This window comes from Lonchura striata, chromosome 11 (assembly GCF_050655825.1).
Source record: "Lonchura striata isolate lonStrDom1 chromosome 11, ASM5065582v1, whole genome shotgun sequence".
Lineage (NCBI taxonomy): Eukaryota > Metazoa > Chordata > Aves > Passeriformes > Estrildidae > Lonchura > Lonchura striata.
In genome coordinates, this window is record NC_140713.1 from 20,292,683 (window position 1) to 20,313,831 (window position 21,149).

The 21,149-nt window shown below is 40.1% G+C and overlaps 2 long non-coding RNA genes across 28 annotated transcripts in view; one reads left to right on the forward strand and one right to left on the reverse strand.

Moving 5' to 3' along the window:
* Positions 1–21,149, reverse strand: part of LOC110476338 (uncharacterized) — a 524,174-nt gene that overhangs the window by 293,355 nt on the left and 209,670 nt on the right. The gene's annotated exons all lie outside the window — the stretch shown is intronic.
* On the forward strand, positions 746–20,637 carry LOC146766442 (uncharacterized). Of its 3 annotated transcripts, none has more exons than XR_014957977.1 (3): positions 746–2,326; positions 11,026–11,203; positions 19,976–20,637. It is a non-coding gene; the product is annotated as an uncharacterized LOC146766442 (long non-coding RNA). The 3 variants fall into 3 exon arrangements; XR_014957976.1 differs by having other exon boundaries at positions 747–2,326; positions 19,941–20,637; XR_014957975.1 differs by having other exon boundaries at positions 1,390–2,326; positions 20,137–20,637.

Genomic DNA, 21,149 nt, shown 5'->3' on the forward strand with positions numbered 1-21,149 from the left:
CTCAGCTTTTTCCAAGTCCTGTTCTTCAGCAGACCCATTTGCAACATCAGAAAGTGACATTTCCTCCATGCACGAGAACACCAAGAAGCCCAAAAGAGAGGTAAAGTGGTTTGATTTACTGAGTAGACAATATTTTATAACAGCCAAGTACTCTTAGCAAAGCTACAATTTGAAAGATGTCCCTATTTGCTGACAAAGATCCTTGTTCTACCTTCCTTTTCCATGCTTATGGTTTGGCATTTAGCTGTGAAGTGATGAATGAAGAAACAGCTCCCTGTTCATTTAAAATCCCAGACCTTGGACTGAACAGTCACTTCTCCCTACAGTTTAACCAGAAGAAAGAAAACATTATCACCAACCCAAACACCAGTCATGTGATGCCCACAATTTTACAGCAATAACAGAGCAAACAAAAAAAGATGGAAGGGCATACAAGCACTGCCAAGAGGTAAACTACATATTTTGCCAGACTGACATCTTTTCCATAGGTGGATTATCTCTGTCACTATGATAACTAAGCACAGAATAAAACTATTTGACTGCTGGCTTGAGAATTTTTAATTGCTCCTGCAAATCAGATGGCATAAATTCACACTAGAACATGGGGTAGGTGAATCCTACATTTGACAGCTGATGAGTGTTTTATTGCATTCTGAAGTGCTGTATTTATTATCTCACAAGCCTGATGTCCTGAGGGGGGAAAGTGTGAGCTATACAGGTATTTAAGGCTACCAGTGAAGCACACAGCCTTTGCAGTGACACTGCTCTCTTCAGCAGGGGCACACAACTTTTTGATGGTATCACTGAATGCTATCCTTAGCAGGGTTGTAATAGCTCCCATTTGACTACAGAACTCAAACCCTTTATCTGTTTAACAAACAAATGCTTCTGGATTCTTCAAATTTTGTGTAGCACAAACCTAGTAAATGCCAGTAGAGTATTATCCAGGTACAGAAATGTCACTGCAGCTTGGTTAGTGATTTAAACAGGTGATGAACCACTTAGGTCAAAAGGACCTATCTATTTGCTCATACTTCAAATCATGGGGTTTTTTACATATGGTTTAAAGTTATGCAGTTTGCACTTTCTGCTCCACATTCTCTATTCATTTATTCAAAAATAAATACTGTGATTTGTTGGAAAGCAGATGCTGAAGTGTGAATATCAGAGCCGGTTTAGTGCAGACATTTTTTAAACTGTGAAAACAAAACCTGACTTTTTCAGTAGGAAAACTCAAGTGTGGAGCTGAAAATAGAAATAATGTAAAACAAAACTTTTTGGTGTTTTTTAAAATTTTCTCGCAATAAAGTATTTATGAAAAATGTCTTCACTGTGGAAAAAAACATTGCTACCAAACAACAGTAAGACATCAGTTAGCACAAGTTAGTTATGCTGTTACATAGCACAAGTTAGCTATGTCATGTACTGAAGTCAGGATCCATTAATTGTTTTCCCACTATTCACATCTGGTACAGCCACAACAGGAAATCCAGGAGTTACATGGAGGTTTTGGAAATAGCTGAGGCTTGTAACAAAGAGTACAAGACCAGGATTTTCCTGAGTGCAGCTTTGGTTCCTACTGGAGTCCAGGGGTGGTAGGGACACTCCCACTCCCTGTGGATAAGCAGCTCTGAAACAGAAGCCAAGATGACTCTGACTCAGGTGGATCTGAGTATTGGATACATGTGGATCTTGTTAATGATAGCAAATAAGTCTTGGTGGCTCAAGCTAAAACCATGTGTCGTCAGGATTTACCAGCATATGAAACAGTTTCATCTTGCACTATAATCTGGGACATCATTCTTTTCATAGACTGACCCTGAGCACCACTCTCTTTTGGGTACTATTTGTACACCTGTCCCAGTAAAAAATTTATTGCCTAGTCATTATTTTAAACTATCAGCACAGCTCAGTAAGAGGGTTAAAATCCATTAGCACAATATAAATATACCAGTGCTAACAGCCTCCTATCTTTTCCATCAGTAGAGAAGATATCAGATCTACTGTTAAAGGCAAATTGGGGTTATTGAGGAAAATTAAGCTCCTGCCCTGAAACAGGACTTAAATACCAAAGGAAATAAATTTAGAGCTCAAGGAGGAGACAGAGAGGGGCGACTAGAACATGAGCTAAACATCCCAGAAATGGTCACCTGAAACGGCACTGCAGGGAGTATTTTTTTTCTGGCAAGGATTACCATGACAGCACTAAGTCAGTAGGTGCCAAGTGTTCTCCCTTAAAACTCACACATGGAAAGCTTCTATTTCCTTGGATGTTACAAGCTGACCTGAACCAAGTCTTCCTCACAAATCAAAGGGTAGAGCAGAGGTAAGTAGTTATCTTTTTCTTGCAGTTCTAGAATATTTAGTATTTTAGCTCAGTTGATCACGCCATGCTGCAGGGTCCACAGAACTTGTTTCTGCAAAGAAATGAATGTGTTTTTCAGTTTACTACACTCAGTTCCTCAATAATATATGGAAAAATACAGTTTTGTACAGAATTGGTATGGGAGAGGAGCAAGTCTTTTCAAGTACTGCAGTTGCCATTCACTTTTGAAATTAATACAGATGGAGTGAGAACAGGAAATTGCCAGTTATATTTTCAAGTGTATTATTTTTGTATGAAAATAAGCCACAGCCTGACTCTGCTTTAAAGGGCACCACGTGCCCACAAAGGAGATTGGTATGACACATTCTACCTTCACACTTGAAATTATTCCAGTAACCTTTTTGCATAGGCAAATGTACAGACTGACCTCCTCAGTGATATGTATAGAGAAAACCAGGTCAAATTCTGATCTTCTTACAACGAATTACAAAATTGCTGAAGACATCATGACTGTCCCACAGCCTTTGTTTTCCTTAGAGGATTCGTCTCTACAGGATCCAAAATAAAAACAAAGTTCTGCTGCCATTGAAATTGATGCAATTTGAAAACTTTCAATATTCAATATATTCCAGACATCCCTGCCCTCCCCACAGTACCACTCTCCTCCACTCACTTTTTTCTTCACACAGAGCAATCCACACACACAACCCCAACAGCATCATTAGAGATGTCTCAACAATATTTAGGAACAAATGCATCTCTATTCATTAAATGCCAGGATACAGGAGTAGTACATTTATTGTTTGTTTTCCCCTGAGCTGTGAACATCCACAGGAAATTTTTTATTTATTTTGTGTGGCAGTGGGTGAGTTGGACACTCCCAGGTTACACTCTAGATCTTATGCTCTGCTCTCTACAATCATGGTGAAACCCCACCAAGAGCCCAGCTTCAGAAGGAGAAACCTGACCAATCCTTCCACATCTTCCATGTGCAGCAGCCATGGCAAGTGTGAAGTCAAGGGATGCAGATTCCAACCCCAGCCAGGGCAGGTTTGGATGACAGAGATGATGTGCATCTCCATTAGCTGCAGCACAGCTCTATGTATTTATACCACATTTATATTGCACTGGTATCCACCTGAAGTATTTTAGAGAGATGTTATTGGAAATAGGTCTCCCACTTGCTTAATAGTCTCTTCTGTTCTATAGTTAGTTTGAAGTGTTCATAAAATCTGAGATTTACAGAATATTAATATTATTATATGATCACATAATGAGTCCCTGATTCTACATTTTTCCTTTCCTATATAAAGAACAATGATAATTTATCAAATGACTGTTTCTTCCATGTTTACAACTAATTTTAAATATAACATCCAGGGCAAGCTTCACTTATCATTTTTTAACCTATTTTTATCAGCTTTATGTACTTTTTAAATATGTATTTTAAATCATGCTACCAAACAGTATATTTGAGAGGGCAGACACTGAAAGGGCAGAGGCCACTTAAAAAAATGACGTTAAGTGTAACATCTTTTTGAGAGGACCTGCTTAATTAAAAATGGCCTTTGTTCCATGAGGTTGCATAAAATAATATTTCAATGGAGTACTTGTGGAAACTTTCCCTGACTGTGACAGTGCTGCCAAATCTAATTGGAGACTCATCTAGTCATATATATCAATGTTATTGTCTGTCAGGCAGCCACAATGTATCATGGTTAAGTGAATTTTTAACTGTCTAAATCAGTCTGTCTAAACAACATAAAATGGGAAACAAATCAAAAGACCAGTTAAAATCATGAAAGTGACACATATTTATTATAAAATGCCATTTGTTGTATTAATCGGTTTAATGGCAGGGAGATGGAGCCAGGTGTGTCAGAGCAGTGATTTTCTGCACAAGGAGATGATGTTGCTGCTCATGTGAGAGGCAACACTCTCAGCCTTTAAGCAAATATCACTCAATAGGCTTTGCTGTGTTTCACCACCACCCCAGAGTGGTTTGAAGGGGCAGGAGCTGTCACAGTACTGGGCCTGAATTCAAAATGCTACAAAACACGGTCTTAGAAATCACCACGGATGCACAGTGCCTGCCAGCCTGCCCCTCAGCCATGGAGGAAGAAATCCATGTCCCAGGCCTCCTCAAGCACCACAAATCACACCACGTGCACACCCTGCGAATGGCACAGCTAGGCCAGGAAGGGGTAAGCACAGTGCTTTTATTTTAAACTTAGTCTTGATTTTCCAATCTTTAATTTTTAACTCGTATTTCCTTTTTAAAGTTAAGCTTTAATCACCCCCTGAGCTGGTTCAGAATGTAATCGTGTTGTTCTGTGGCCTTGAAGTCACCTCTGAGGGTGATTCCACCACAGCAGCAGAGATGAAACTGCTGAGCAGCTGGCAGAATGAGCATCCAAGCACTGCTCCTTGGCTGCACAGACCCCGAGTGACCAGCATCCCCCCCAGCAGAGGATGCTGCCTCTGGGGTGAGCAGAGGAACCCAGGCCAGCACAGGCTCTTTCCAGAAGGCACAGCCTGGCACTGCTCTGCCCTTCTGCCTCTGAAATGCTGGGCTTTGTTGTTTGTTTTGTTGTTGGGTCTTTTTCTCCCTCTCAACTCAGCATTTATTTCTCCACTATTTTGTGCTCTTTTATTTGTTCATCCTTGAGGTTGAGGACCACTTCTACTGCTTGCAGAGTGCTAAGCACAGTCTGCTGATTTACAGAATCACAGAATATTCTGAGTAGGAAGGGACCCACCGTGTAATTGAGTCCAACTCCTGGCCCTGCACAGACCCCTCAACAATCCCTCCCTGTCCCTGGGAGTGTTGTCCATACTCCTGGAGCTCTGGCACCCTTGGGGCTGTGACCATTTCCTGGGGAGTCTGTTCAGTGCCCCAGCACTCACTGGGAGAAGAGCATTTTTTCTAACATCCAACCAAAACCTCCTCGGCCACAACTTCAGACCATTCCCTCAGTGCTGTCACTGCTCCTACAGTGCAGAGATCACTGCCTGCCCCTCCTCTTCCCTTCAGGAGGAAGATGTAACTGTGGTGAGTCTCCCCTCAGTCTTAACTCAGTCTTTAATTTATGCCTGTAACATCCTGCAGCAGCACATTATGATTTTATGGTAATTTTCCACCACATGTATGTTGTTGGCAGAACTATTTTTTCCTTTCTCTTTATAAATAAGATCTAGAAATGAAGAGTTTCAGCAGTGAAAGCTTTTAACAATGGGATGCTTATATATCCACAAGTGAGACAAGCATTCACTGACCATTGTTACTCTAAGGGATGATTTATAGATCCACAAATACCATTGACTTAGAAGTAAAAAAACCATCTGCAGGAGAGAACCATGCTCAACGTGCCACCACTCTCTGAAGCTGCCACTCACTGACACTGTGTTTCACTCAAATAGTCACAGCAAGGAAGGATTTTGGTTCCTGAAACTGAAAACTAAGTGGTTATCATGGCTGCAAAGCTTGTATTTTAAAGGAACATTCATTCTTATTCAATGACATGTCATGAATTTTGCATGAGGCACAGCACTTGGTGTCAGAAATTATATCAGCTCCAGCGAGGGGGACAATGATACATATGTTTGTACAAAACACATAATATGTTTTATTTAAAGTATGCCATAAATATTTTTGCCCTGAAGCAGGATTTAAAATGAGCTCCATAAGGTGCCATAGGAAAATGTATGTTCAGAAAGTAGAAAGAGGTGCATCTATTCCTAAATGTCCAATGCTGGCTATTCCCTGATAAAGCTGCCACTCCATTCTGAGATGGCTGATACCAACAGTAAAACACACAAGGCCACGCTCCCTGTCATGGCTCACAATTTATGCACCAAACCTTTCCTCTCTCAAGAGCCTGAAGACAGCAGTACACTGAGAGAAACAGCAAATCACAGCACTGATTACAGCTGCTTGGCATTCCACACTATCCAGAGTGAGAAAAATAAAACCATGAGCATGGTCTCCAAGCAAAGAGGATCTTGAGAGCAGCAGGGGTGACCACGTTGGCAGGTGCCTACTCAGATAAACCCTTGGTGGGTTGGTGATGCTCTTCAGTGTCTCCACAGGATGGCTCCTGGCAGGAATGCACCTCCCCTCTGCTCACACTGCCTTGGAGCATCTACTGCAGTTGTATTTATGTCCTGAGTCAGGCAGATAATGCAGAATGTGGGTCCTGAAATTGCTCTCATTACAGGGCACAGAATGTGGGGACAGCTTGTGTTAGTACTGCAGCTTTGTTCAGCAGAAATTATTACAAAGAGTAGCTCAGCCATTGAGACATCACACCTACTTGGGGCACTCAGCTGTCTCTAGGTGGCTCAGTGTTTGAGCTGCTTTCCTCAGCTCTAGGGTGGGATCTGAATTTGTAGGGATGTACACACACAAATACACACATACAGTGAGCAAAGCAGGAAACAAAGCCAAAATAGCTCAAGGCAGCCTGGAGTTGCACTCCATTTAGCACTAAGTCACTCTCAATAAATCAGAATTGTCTGTCTCTTTTCTCAAAAAACAGTTTTAAATTACTGCAAAATCCTGTTCCAGCAACAACTACTGCTGCAGCAAACTGCAAAAGGCAGATAGTGATCAGAAAGAGCCCAGGCTAAGGAAAATTAATGTTAACACTGCACATGCAAAAGCAAAACACCTCCACAATAGGATATGACAGGGATAATATTTGGGAAATATTGTTGTGCTCACAGTTGTAAATGGGATCAGACTTAGCACTGTGGCCACCCAGCTCTTTTTAGGTGTCCATTTGCCATCACACTGATCCAAGCTTCACACGCTGAGTAAAATCCACGACAGCCACAGGCCTCATGCTGCTCATCTCTCCCATGTCTGTCACTGAGGGAGGTCCAAGTGTCACTTAAGATTTCAAGCTACCAAAACAGGGCCACAAATCAGTGATGGATTCTTAAAGGCTCTGTATGGGCTTCCATTTCCCATTGACAAAAATGTTTAGAAATGCTCTCATGTCATACTGTCGCTAGCCAATATGTGTTTGGCTGAGCAATAATTATCTGGTTAGACATTTGAAATAGCAGCATTTTATTCAGTGATTTAGGATTGATAAATACCATCACTAGGAATGAAAATTATTGTTGGTAGATGGGAGGTGAAGTTCCGACCTGCTGTCCTGACACCATACAAAGTCACTGATGTCAGAAGAAGCTATAACTTGCATAAAGGAAAATTACAAATTTACAAATTAAAGAAAAAAGAAAAAAACTTTTAAAACTGGTAAAAAAATGGCAGCAAAAGGCTGACAAGGCTACAGAGTTCCAGTATCAATCAAAAAAGAACTATATACAGGAAAAAGAGGGGTTGAATCAAAGACTTCCATGCTCAACCTTGCCCGCAGAGAAAATCATGGGAATATATGACAGGGTATGACAGGTCTTCTCTATTTGACAGAAGGAAAAATCCATTTTTAAAGCACAGGAGATGGTAGAAAGAAGGAACACTCCCCACTGTGACACACAGCATTCCCATTGATTCTGAACCATCCTCTATTGAATCAATGGCAGTTGTCCCACTGACCTCCATGGAGGTTGGACTGGACCCTTAGGGAATCAATCCCACAGGTAGTAAAACAAATGAAGGCCATGGATTTCTTCATGAGCTAGTCACCAATAGAATTAGGCCAGTCAAAGAGAATCAGATAATGATTTAAAATTCAAAATAAAGTCGTCTTTCTCCTTTCCCTGCACTTGTCTTCCTCAGATATATAGACATCCAGGATCTGAGCCAGCCTCATTCAGTGCTAGCAATCTAAACATTCCAAACCCTGTATTTTTGTGTTAGCTAACCTAACAACATTTGGTCTAGGCGGAGACTAACTGAATAAAATAAATATTCACAACGTTGGGAATTGGAGCTCAGACAGGTCTTTAAAAAATCCAACTTATATTTGTATTTTTGATGTGCAACCTAATTAGACCAGAGCATCTTTAATTAAGTGTGTCAGCCCCAGTGGAAGCCACAGAGTTCAATGCTAATAAAGCTGATAAGGTTTTTATTTTTCAGACTTAGTTTATTTAATGCCTCATCCATGTTAAGCCAATCTGTAACATATGGGCACTTCTCCCACTATGGATTTATCGTTTGGGTGTTTCTTTTTGTGAATTAATGCAATCAAACTCCTGCCAGTGTTAATTATTTTTCTTCGAGAGCAAATCCCAGAATTGAAAAAACACACACACACCTGTTATTGCTCCAAAAGCCATAGCACTGCAACTGAAAAATAATTTTTTAAAATGCTGTGAGAACCCAGAATGTTTCTGGGATGGTATAAAAGAGATTTGGAAAGCATTCAGGAGTGTAGTATTTATATTTCTGGCCTTTTAAGACAAGCAGTAGAGGTGTTACAAAACCCAACTCAGTATCCACACAGAAAGGAACAATTATTTCAGTATTTAAACATCTCTCCTTTACTGTCGCTTTACTTCAAAGAAGAGAGTGGGAGGAAAACTAGCTAGTTGTTTCAACAAGTTTTAAAGAAACGTGGCAAATCACTTATGTTCTAGAATATTAAACCCAAAAGCTTCTTTTCAAAAGATGTGCTTCAGCTCAACCACAAGCAAAAGAACTTTAAAAGGAATATCACCAGTGAAATTGTACAGCTTATGTTACACTTCAGACTAGGCAGTCCTTGCTGCCTTTAAATCTCTGAAAGGATCTTCCAGCCAGACACCCCTGGGCAACATCATGGTGGGTTTGGAACCTCACCTGGAGCCAGCAGCTCTTGGAAATCTCAGACTCAGGCTCTCCCTCTCCTGTCTAAGCTGTAAGATTGGGACATTAAGTGCTAAATCTGAAACATGATTTCACTGTTTGGATTTCAACAAAGCCACTGATCATTTTCATGGCTCATTTGTGAAGATTAATTGGTTAATATCTATGCAATGTTTTGGAGGTGGAAAGTACTAAACCATAGCTCTCAGTCCTGATAATTCTCAATTGCAGTTTCATCCTCTCAGCTCTGGCCTCTCCATCACTGTTTTAAATCTCTGCTGTTCCATACCTCCTCCCCTTGCCGTCCAGCTAATTATCATCATACATAACAAAGGAAGCATCCCTTTATAGGGGGAGATGAACTAATAAGACTTTTAATTTCTAATTCTTGGCATTCCTTGATTGCTAGAGCCACAGAACACTGACTGCAGAATTGCTGCTTTTGTTCTCCAGGCATATTACTGATGCTGCTTGGGAGACACAGAGGTGTTCATTCCAATACTTGCAAAATTCTACTGACTCCTACATCTCATTTGGCTCCAGCATTTTTGTCCAAATAATGCCAACTCAATATTTCCATACTGCCAGCACTGGGCAGGTGCTGTTCTGCATGGAAAGCCACTCCTGAACTTGCCCTGAGACTTTCACAAACTTACTCAAATTCCTTCTGAATGCTCTGTTCTCCTGTGAGGGATGCAGGAAGTCAAAAAACAGATCAACTTGTTTTTTCATCATCGCTGTATGTTGTTGCTGAGGAAATTCAATACCTTCCTTGCTTGTCACTTCTCTATCCATTACTTCCACCATTTTCATTCCAGATGGGCCCCATACGTGGTTAAAGTTAATCTGCACATCCTGTTTAGTCATACAAGCCTGGAATAAAATTTTAATTCCTTATAGCAATAACCTTGTCATCACTGAGGTTGGTAAAGCACCCCCTACACCCTTCTAGCTGTAAAACAATATTTATCTTATAAATGTTTGTAGTGAAGTGTACAAGTCCATGATCTATCTGGACATGAAGTTTAACCAAATCACACAGGATTTTATTTCCATTCTCCACCTATTCAGGAATCTACCAAACAGGTATATTGATCCATAGCATGGCAGCAATTTATTTAGGTTTGCTGCTGGTAATGACCACTCTCTATTTTCCCCTTTTACACTTTGACAGCCTGTAAATAAAGCAAAAAAAAAAAAAAAATTAAAAAGTCTGTATAAACCCAGGTCTGTCCACTGATATTTATAAACCCCAGTGCAACCTCCAAAATTGACTTCCATCATTGTTGAGAGAAGCACAGCATCCTGGTATTTAATTTATTACTTTTTTACTTTTTCAATTGCTGTTCATCAGAACACTTTGTCTTCTTTACTTAAACTGAAGAGATTCCCAAGAGGAAAAAAAAGTCTTGTTTTCAGGCCAGGATCTTCCTAGGTGCACACATTGCTGCTGTGAGCAACAGAGTGAAGAAACCTCCCGTCTCCTCTGAAATTTGGATTCTCAACAAGGAAAGGTCTGGGCTGACACAAGTTACTTGCTGATACTGTTTTAACACCTCTTATTATTTATCTCAGGGATTCTAAAGCAAAGCAGCTGAAAAAATAACTGTAAATACAAGGTTAGAAAAACAGAATAAGGAGCGCAAAACCACTTTCTTAAGCTATGGTTTAACTGTTTCCATGACCTTTGCAATCTCCTGCTTCTTACATGTCAAAGATAACTGGGAAAACAGAAGCTATTTTATCTTGCTCTGCCACTTTTACCCATAAAATGAGAAGGTTATTTTGCAAGTTGTATTTAGAGGTCTTGATTAGCTATACAATGGCAGTAAAATCTGATACATACTCCTTTATACATTTATAAAGTCTGGTTCAATTTATATTTTATTATCATATATACTTATTTTATAAACTTTTTCTTAAAACCAATATGATACAGGATACAAAGTTCCACTGAAGGACAGCAAGGGCTGAATTCACACATTTGAGGTGTTCCCTTAGAGCTCCTGAAAAGCAGTGAATGCGAAGACTCAAACACATTTTAGAATCTGCCCCTCTTGAACCATGTAAGAGATCTTTCAGGAATCCAACTACAAATCACCCAGACAATCATCTTGGTAAGTGTTTTTTTAAAACTTTCTTGTATGCCTGACCTGCCCCCTCTCAGCCTTCCTCAGACACAAAGGTAAGACTGAAAACCACTAAAACATTGAGTAGTAGAGTCTTCTCTCTAAGAAGTTTAAGGAATATAGGGAGCCAGAAATCTCTGAAAAATCAAGTAATCAAAGTTACCACATTTCTGAAAATAACTTGTGATTGAAGCAGAGATACAGGGGGAAAAATAAGAAGAGGATAAAACTTGCAAATCCTCAAACAGTAGCTCACAAACACAAAACCAATATAAAAGTAAACAAAAGAAGAATCCATTTGGAAAAACTGGCCCAGTGGGGAAATACCCCACAGGGTGAGGGCTTATAAAACTGGCTGATAAAGGCACAGGCTTCTCTTAAAGTCAGGACCTGAGAACAATTCATTCTGCATGAAGTTGTTCCTTTTAGACATTCTATTTATTAAAATACTCCATCAAATTAAGACTTTTCTAACAACAAAGCACAGAAAGTCAATACTGATGTTACTAAAAAAACAGGAAGTGAGATGGAATACAGCAAACACATTCACTTCCCCAATGACTCCCATAACTGCTGGGGGAATTTTGCCACCCAGGATGATTCTTAAAGCTTTAGCTCCATTACAATTGAGAATTTCAGCTTTTCTCTACAAGTGAAATATGCTCCTACCTTGAATGGTTCAAGATGAAACCTCATAAATATTGAAGTACAGCAAAATTCTCCAAACAACAAAAATATTGGTTTAAATCTAGGTTTATAATGTTATTAGTGAATAAACTAAAGCTTTTACAGTTTAAACCATAATTTGCTCTTCTGATATTCTTCCCTGCTCAGAAATCCTTGCAGTAACAGAAAGGAAGGAGGGTACACAAGCTTGTGCAAGTATTAAAGAGCCCCTGGATGTGCTATTTCAGTTTGCTGAGAAGAAACACAAGTGGCCTCATGCAGGGACCTCACAAGTCATGTGTGCAAGAAAGAAAAAGCTGAATAAACACAGCCCCAAAACGTTCACTATTGCAGAGAGCAAAGCAGAGGAGCCTGTCAAATCACACAGAACATCTTGAGTTGTCTGAGGAAATCCTACAACAGGACAAGTCCAGGGTAAAATACAAAACCATTCTTAATCTCATCCCTCTCCTGAAAACAGACAGCTGTTTAACAGCATATTGGGCTTCCTCCTAAGGCCTTGCTGCCCAATATGCTTCTGAGCACTGGAATACTTTTGTGTTGTTCTCAAATCAAAGGTTGCCATTCGCCATATGGGCTGAGCCAGCAGAGTCCCTCAAAGGCTGAAAAAAGGCCTGGTTTATGTGGCATGGAAATAAGTGTTTTTGAGAACTGAGGTCTCCTGGGCTCCATCAGACCTTGTCTCCTGCTGGATCTCGGGGTAGGAGAGTCAGAGATTTCATTTCTTGACACCCCATCACAGTTTGAGGCAGAAAAAGCTTCCCTCTACCTACATTGCACTCTGATAGCTCTCCATCCATTAACCAGAGCAGGATATGGCTATTCAGACTATATCTTTACTTGTCTAAGAGTGGCCTGGAGTCATTTGTTTTCCAGCACACACTTGTCCACAGCACCACCCTTTTTCATCACATGGCCATGTATTTAGGCTTCCTGCATTTTCACCCTGACAGCCTATTGCTCACCAGTTAAGAACCACATTAGTTTGAAGACACCATTCATCTAACATTAGTGCTTCCATTAGTGTGGACAGTTCAAACTGGGCAAAAAGCACATCTCATGCATAATTTAATGGACTTCATATAGTGAGTCAAAAATTGTTAGTACAACAGCAAAAAAACTCAGACTATTGCTACAGAGACTCATCACTGGGAGACACCAAAACCAAGGCAATTGCTCCATGAGATCCATGTTTGTGTCTGCACACAGCACAAGATGTTCCACCAGTACTCTATTTCTGAATCAAAAAGCCACCCCCTCCTCTCTCATCAAAGTCTCCTACTTTTCCTTCAGAAAGTCCTCATTATCCAAGTTTCTCCAGAGTTTCTTTCTTTGGATCCCAATGGTTTGTGTCTGCTCAATACAGAATATAAAATTCTTCAGGAGAGAGTATTTTGGTTTATGATACATTTTTGCTTGTTTATTTAAAAAAAACTAAACTCCCACACACTATCATAAACCACAAATATAAGTATATCAAGAACTGAATCCCATGCAGAGTTTTCCTCCCACGTGAGAGGCATGATAGGGAGCAGGGATAGCATTTATTATTTAACCAGAATCAGTATCTCTGTTGATTTTACCCTAAACTGATTACATTTAACAGCCTGGCAGAGCACGACTGCATTTAGACAAACACTCAGACCACTCCTAAGTGGGGACAGGCTGAACCATATCCCTCAGCTCTGCATGTCACAGGCTTTGCCTTGACACACAGGGCAGGCTGGGAGCCAGCACCAGGGAGGGGAGGTTCCATGGGAAGAGCTGCTGAGAACAGGATCCTCAAATGCTCTGCCCTGCAGTGTGATCTTACAAAACTCTCAAGTTCATTGTGCTCCTTCCTGCAAAGTTTTGCCTACATCTCTCTAGAGATGGCACCCAAAATGACAAGCTCCAGGTACTGCTGGGACATCAGTGTCACCAGAACTACAACTGGACTGGCCTGATTGTTTCTTCTGCCTCCTTGCCTTCTCACAATTCTATCAGGGCTTCTCATTGCACTGAAGAAGTTATGAGGTAATTGTTTCTAAAAAGCTCAAGTATCCTTAGGTAAAACAAGAGTAATTTCTGACCTTTATCTGAGATGATTCACACACTGCAGCCCAATTCTTTTGTTACTTTCCTAAATTAGCCATTTGGAAAAGTGGGCTGGTCACCATTCGATCCCTCTCACTGCTACCAGAAAATCAGCCAAATATAGCAGGAGGAAGTTACTGATAGACTGTGACACACAGGTGTAATTTCACAAATTGACATTGACTTACCCCATTTATCATGCCCACTTTTCCCCTTCAAAAACAGTCCTATAAATCTCCTGGTGCTGCTTGTCTGAAGCTGCACTGAATTAATATGACCGCATCCTTTTCACCTCATCTCTTTCCACTTTGCTCTGGTCTCTGGCCTGATCATCAACCAAAATCAGACCTCCAGGATTGAATTTCTCCATTTAAATCTCAGAAAGAAAGAGTCTTCAAGCTGTAATGACCAGTTTACAATTCAAGTCTCAATCTGATTTTAGCATAGGAACCTCCCCCTGCAATGGTCTTCATAGATTCCTGAATAATATCACACACTCCCCTTCTGCTTTTGTGCTGTCTCTGATAGCCTTCCTCTCTCTAAGCAGAGCACTCACCTCAATATCATGCTTTTTCCTAAGTTAACAATAGACAACTGGGTTTTCCTTTTTTGAAAGGCACTTTTAGACCCTTAGGAAAAAGCTTTAGGTGAGATCTGAGTGTTAGAGAAAGACCTGCCGCATAAATTTTAAAATCAAATAAACATGAGTTGTCATTTAAAAAAAAAAATCAAGACAGTTCAATTTCCGAGTCTAAGCTCCAAGACAGGACAAAGAAATTACTGAATACCTGACAGCAAGAAAAAGAAAATTATAGTATTTTCAATAGTGAAAGTATTAGGAGAATGAGAGAATGATAGCAGAGCATGTCACAGGCTAAAGGAGGTCAAGAGAGAAAAGAAACAGCTGTGATCTATAATCAAATTATAGAAGCTGGGATGCTGGATGGAGAATGTATAAATACATGTAATATACTGTGCACATTCAGAGCCCATAGATTTTTTTTCCTTATTTAAATCATCCTACAATAAAGCAATATTCTTCTCACCCATCCATGGAGAAGGTTCATAAGGCTAATGTGAGTGATCAGTTATGAGACCACTGGCCTTAAGTTTAAATGAGTGCGACTTAGATAATGATTTCTTTCCAGCTTCAAAGTCAAGACTCTTCAAAACAGCCAGCAGAAACAGGACAATAGATCTGTTTTGAAGACAGAAAACAAGAATCACTGTTCATGCACTTTTTCTGCAGTCTCCCAGCTGCCAGACCCATTCATATGAACAGCGTTTGAAGTAAACTACCAGCCCCAGATCAAGTACACTGAATGTCAGAAGTGACTGGCTGAGGCAGACAAGTAACGCTTGGTGCCTGAACCCCAGAGTCACAGCAGGGTTTAAAAGAGATGAACTGGAATGGTGGTGGATGAAAAAAACATGAGCTTTCCTTCCTGAAGCCATCAAATGTCTCTGGAACCCTTGGAATCAATATTTCTTCATAGATGTGTGTAGATGGACAAGTGAAACTCATCCTCAGCAAATAAAAGTCCTTGTAGGAAAGGTGTATGATGTCCTTTTCTGAGCTAGCCAGGTCTTGGTAACCCTGCAGTTAATTTACAAGAACTCCAAGAGCTCTGCAGAATACTTTTGTGGATTGAGAGCGTCAAAATTAATACAGGATCATAGAAATTGATCCAAAAGAAGTGCAGTTTGGGAGGGAAATACCCTGAATTTATTAGCCAGTGGTCAAGGAAGCTTTTTTACACATTTACTATCACTTGCTGTGACACTGAACAGCAAGGCCAAGAATTTCCTGATACAGGGCAAATCTTAAATCTCAACCTGTGTCCTTCCTAGAGAAATGAGGCTACTCTGAAGTGTCAGGTCCTGTGCCTTTCGGTTGTAGTCCTGGATAGGAATCCTGCCCAAGTTTGTCAGACATTAGAACAAGAAATTACAAGCACTTTGTCTTCTGAGTGACTTATTGTGATCCATGAAAGTAGTGAAATACTCATGTTCTCTGTCCCAGACACTCCAGTTAGGCATGTTTTATTGAAATGCTACAGTATTTTCTTTCTGTGATTTATAACCTTACATATTCCCACATGCACTGAAAGACACTCAAAACACACAGGCAGTCTCCTGGTTAATAAAAACCAGATCCCATTTCAGCCAGCTGTATTACCTGAGTGATTTCCAGCTGAAGAACAGCAAGATTAAGGGAAGAGCCAGAAGGTGACCCCTGTAACCTCAGGGTTAGGTGACCATCTCACCAGTCTTTTCAGAGCTCACCAAAACCTTGCAACAGGCTGCCACTGCTTAGACTCAATTAGATAAGTATCATTGAAGCTTTGATTTAAGCTCATCTTATGATCCAAGATTAGACCACCAGATAAACATTAAACCAATAGCCTTTCCTTGTATAGCTCACAAGTGCAAAACTAAATATCAACCAAAGAGATAGCAAGAACTAGTGGGAGAGTGTCTATATAAAAGAAAATAAAACATTATGAGTTACAAGAGCAAAATAGTAATACCTTAATTTCTATTTACTCTAAGGGTTGTTAAAGGTTCAAAATATTTTTTAACCAAAATAAAAATATACCCAAAAATGGACACGCAATGAATATTACTCTGATTTTTACAACTGCAAACAAAAAAAGAACATGAGGGATAAAGAAATAAGAGGTGTTATTAAAACAGAAGGATAAGGACTCTTTCTCTTTCAGAATTGTGTTATTTCAGATTACTTACAGTGTCTTCCCTGACAGAGAACATTGTTTTAGAGGAGCACAACATGGAACAACTCTGAGCTTAAGGCTAACAGGGAATTAAGTGTCTTCTAGTGAAAAATTCCTTAAAAAACAATAGAGATTTAGCTACTTACTCACTTTGCTAATAAGTAAAATGAGTTGTCATTAGATTATTGCTGAGTATATTTTAGAAGGGTTTTTCTACGTTTGTGTCACAGAATATTTAAAGGTAATGAGATGTTTTGAAGGAAATGCTCTTGGGCCTGTTCAGAACAAAACCCACACCAAAATGAGCTCATACTTGACTCTGCCCTGCCCTGCCCTGCCACTGTGGGCTGAGAGACAGAGAGACACAGACCATGCCCAAGGCCCAAAACAAACCTCAGCCAAATCCCACCAGGGAATTACGATAAAGGAATTCCTGCTAGAGGTTCTTGCTGTTGCTTTTATTTGTGGTGGAAATTTTTTTTAGTTATTTTTTTATCCTTGCCCCCCCACCCCACCACTTTCTGATAAACATCCAGACACAGCAACCACCTCATCTAATTGCCCAGGCATTTCTATTGCTTCATCCCTACATGATCTCAGAACCTTCAACTCAAACTTCATTCCCACAGTTCCCAAATTGCAAAGAGTATCATGATGCTACCCCACAGCTGAGAAACACAGACTAAAGAGTTGAATTATTTGCCTGTTGTCAAAGCTCATGGCTGTGAAAGAGCTGATAATTCAACACTGGACCACAGGGACGTGCTTCACTATCACTATTAGCTTCTTCTGGGTAGGTCAGCAAGGTGCCGAGCATCTTCCGAGACTCAGCAAGAGTGATGGCTTTCAAGATAGACTCCAAATGCATGAAACTCAGAGAGTGAGTTCATTTTTAGATAGGACAGAGGTATTTCCACTTACTTTTCCATGAGAGTATAATTAGCTGAAACTTTGTATGTAACATGGAAGACTCATACCTATGGTTTCCTTCAGTCATACACATGACATTTCATACACATTCAATCAAAAACTTCAAGGACCCTGGGCTGCTTTTTTGTCTTTAAATTAAAACAATGGACATATACAAATTTCATCTTACTGCATACAGGTTTATGTTCAGAAATCAAGTCATCCAGAAGATTGATGGTGACAACCAAAAATGAAAACTGGTTAGGATTTAAAAGTCTTCCAGCAGCTCAGCACCATAGGGCACATTTCAAAGCTAACTGTACACAAATTTCCTCTAAATTCAGCTCACAGCCCTTCTACTGAAGTCAGTTGGGGCTTCAAACAAGGAGATGTGACAGGGATGTGACTTGAGAGCCCACCAGTGACACCCATCTGAGGATGGGTACACAGACTGTTCACTGGTCCCAACTTAGGAACAACACCTAGAATGAAACAATAACCAAGAAATACATCATTTGAGAAGCATCCTGCCCATCTCCCAGTGGCTTTACCGAAGATTCAAAATACCTTTCCCTAGGATGTTCAGAGGGCAGAACTCCCAAAGATTTCTCTGGCTGTGCTGCTACTCCCACATGGTGTAAAGCACACAACATGGACACGCTTCAGCACTGTCCTACACACTGTGGATCATCCAGATTTATTCTCCCCACACAAACCCGATCGAACCATTTTGGTTCAGTGGCAAACACAGCTGCCCTCATTACACCAGTTTCAGAAGGTGGCAAATTCACGGGTGTCAGCACAGTTGCAGCTGTTTAAGATTCGTGTACAGAGTAACATAATAAGCCTTATAAAGTCCACCATGCATTGCAGGGTCACTTCTTCACTAACATTATCATATATTATATTATAGTTAACTTTAACTGAGGTTTATTTTTTACAGTGAGTCACACAGAGAAAATCATATTTCATTTAAAGATACTCTAAGAGGGTGAATTTTTATCCCTGGTTCCCAGGATTTGTACCAGCCACACAGCACATCTACACAGCAGATAAATTTGGCCTCTCTTGCTTGACAGTGAGGTAAATTGCACCAACTCTAGTAAGTTGCACAGTTTGTCCTAATCTATGTTTTATTCCTTCACATACACCTCAATTTGAGGGGAAAAGAAATAGATATCAGATGTGACAAGTGTATGTTTTTTTCCCCTGATATCTGACTGTTCATTTTGCCTTGGAAGGGCTGGAGCACCTTTCAAAAGTTTTAGCCCTCTGTTTCTGAGGAACTTATCCTTGTGGCATGTCTGTCAGTTTTCACAGTGCTCAAGCAAGTCTTTGCAATTTTCACATAATGGCAGTTGTTGACAGGTTGTTAGGGCTGACAGTGAATATGTTTGAAAAACTGTCAAGCTGGTGAAAAAAAAATTAGAGGAGAGAGAAGGAGCCTCCTTACATTTGTAACAGCATGTTAAACTGTAAATGCAGTCTCAAAATGCATAGGCCTACTTCCAGTCGCATTACTTGCTTTACAATGACAGCATATGTGAATATATGATCCTTAAAAATTAATGTCAGATTGTCATTTTATAGGTCACGGTCGCATTACTACAAATCTGTTTACCTTTATACAATTGATTTTACCTTTAATGTTCAATAATGGCTGTTTCAAGCAGAGAAATTGCTAGAAATAAGGTGCCAGTGCTACTGGCTTTTAATTAGCTTTAGAGTGCTTTTGCCAGAGGTGTTAGTGGCCCAAGAGCCGCCGGCAATGTGCAGAACGTGGCTCCTGTCCAAGGGCCTTTCCCAGCACTGTGCAGAGGCTGTGGAAGCTCTCCCAAAGCTCCTCAGGGAGGTGAGTGACCAGCAGCACCTGTGGCTGAGGCTCAGCCTTGAACCTCTTCTGCAGCCACCAGTGTCAGGTCCTTGGGGAGCCTCTGTACCTAAATTTGTGACAGCCTTCAGAAATGAACCTCTGTGGATGGGTCTTTATTTACACCGCCTGCCAGTGAACTCCAAAATTGTCCCTGGAACAAAGCAGGCTAACAAGTAGAGAAACACCATGAATCTGACATCATAGAAATTATTTGCCTTATTATAAGACAGATTGAGCTCATTTTGGTAATGCTGAAATACGTGGTTAGTAACTGATATTAATAAGGAATCTCTTCTCTTACATGTCAGACAAACTGATTCTTCTTTGATAAAGAAGTTATATAATTCAACTTATTTCTGGGAAGAATGAACTCACCTATCTCTCCTTCACATAAGGGATTTCTTAAAATAATTTTAGTTCAGATTTTAAATACTTTTTCTTACAGTCTTTTTATAGCACTGCTTTGCTTATCATGTCAAGGGTAACAATATGAGTCCTGAGCACCTACAGCGTGAGACAGGCCTGCTTTGTCTAATATTGGAAGAGACTAAAATAACTGAGAAGAATAAAGGGCAGGCTAGCATAATCACAGCCATGAAATTATTATAACTATGGTAAAGTACTATGGACTGTTTTCACAGCAACAAAACTTGTCTAAAGAAAAGGAGTTCGATATGGTCATCTACGTAGAAGCAGCATTACAGTAGACAGCAGCTGAGTTACATGACCAGCAGAAAAATAAAATTTGTTAAAAATAGGCAAAAGAGCAGTACTGGATAAAACCATGAAGGAAGATGGCAAAGGTGATACAGAAGAATTCATGGATGATCCATCTCCCAGGGCTATGTGCAGCATCAAGAATATGCTGGGACTTGAAAATGTACTAAAAAACAAAAGGATAAAATAATATAGAAGACAACCAAAACAGAATGGTAAGGAGGAAGATTAAAAATGAATACTGCAAAAAAGTCTAGATAACATGATCAGGAAACACCAGGCTCTGTAATACAGTGAGGAAAGAGACTCCATGAGGTTCAGTGTAGATTAATATCTAGACTGAACTCAAACCTTGATGTGCCACAGAAGCTTCTTCCAGCTCCTGCTGAAGTCAAGAGAAGAACTCCCATTTATTTGAAGAGAAGCAGGATTAGGTCCTAATCCTTCTGCCTCACTATCCAGTAAAGTGAGGATAATAATTGTATTGACAGGTAATTCTGTCTCACAGGAGTATTCTGAGGATTACGTAGCGTCTGCACTGTGCTGTGAAATGCTAAGTGCTAAATATGATTATACAGGGATTTCCATCCAAAGATCTCAAAGCACTTTCCAAACATTAATAATTGAAGCTTTATAATACCCTTAGGACTGCACATGTAAAGAAGGCAAACAAGATTCAGGGCTCAGCAAAGCAGACAAGGATTATTAGACTTATTTTATAGTGGATAAACTACACCACAGTGAGATTAAGTGACTTGCCCAAAGTAACAGAACAAATCAGTGACACTTCAGAAAACCAGCCGAGGTCAGACTCCTTCACACTTTGCACAGAGAAGATGCACATGGGATGAGAAGGTCAATCAGCTTTTGGAAGCAGTTGGATGGATCAGACCATTGAAGAGATATGGAACACTTGGAGAAGACTGAGGAGAGTACA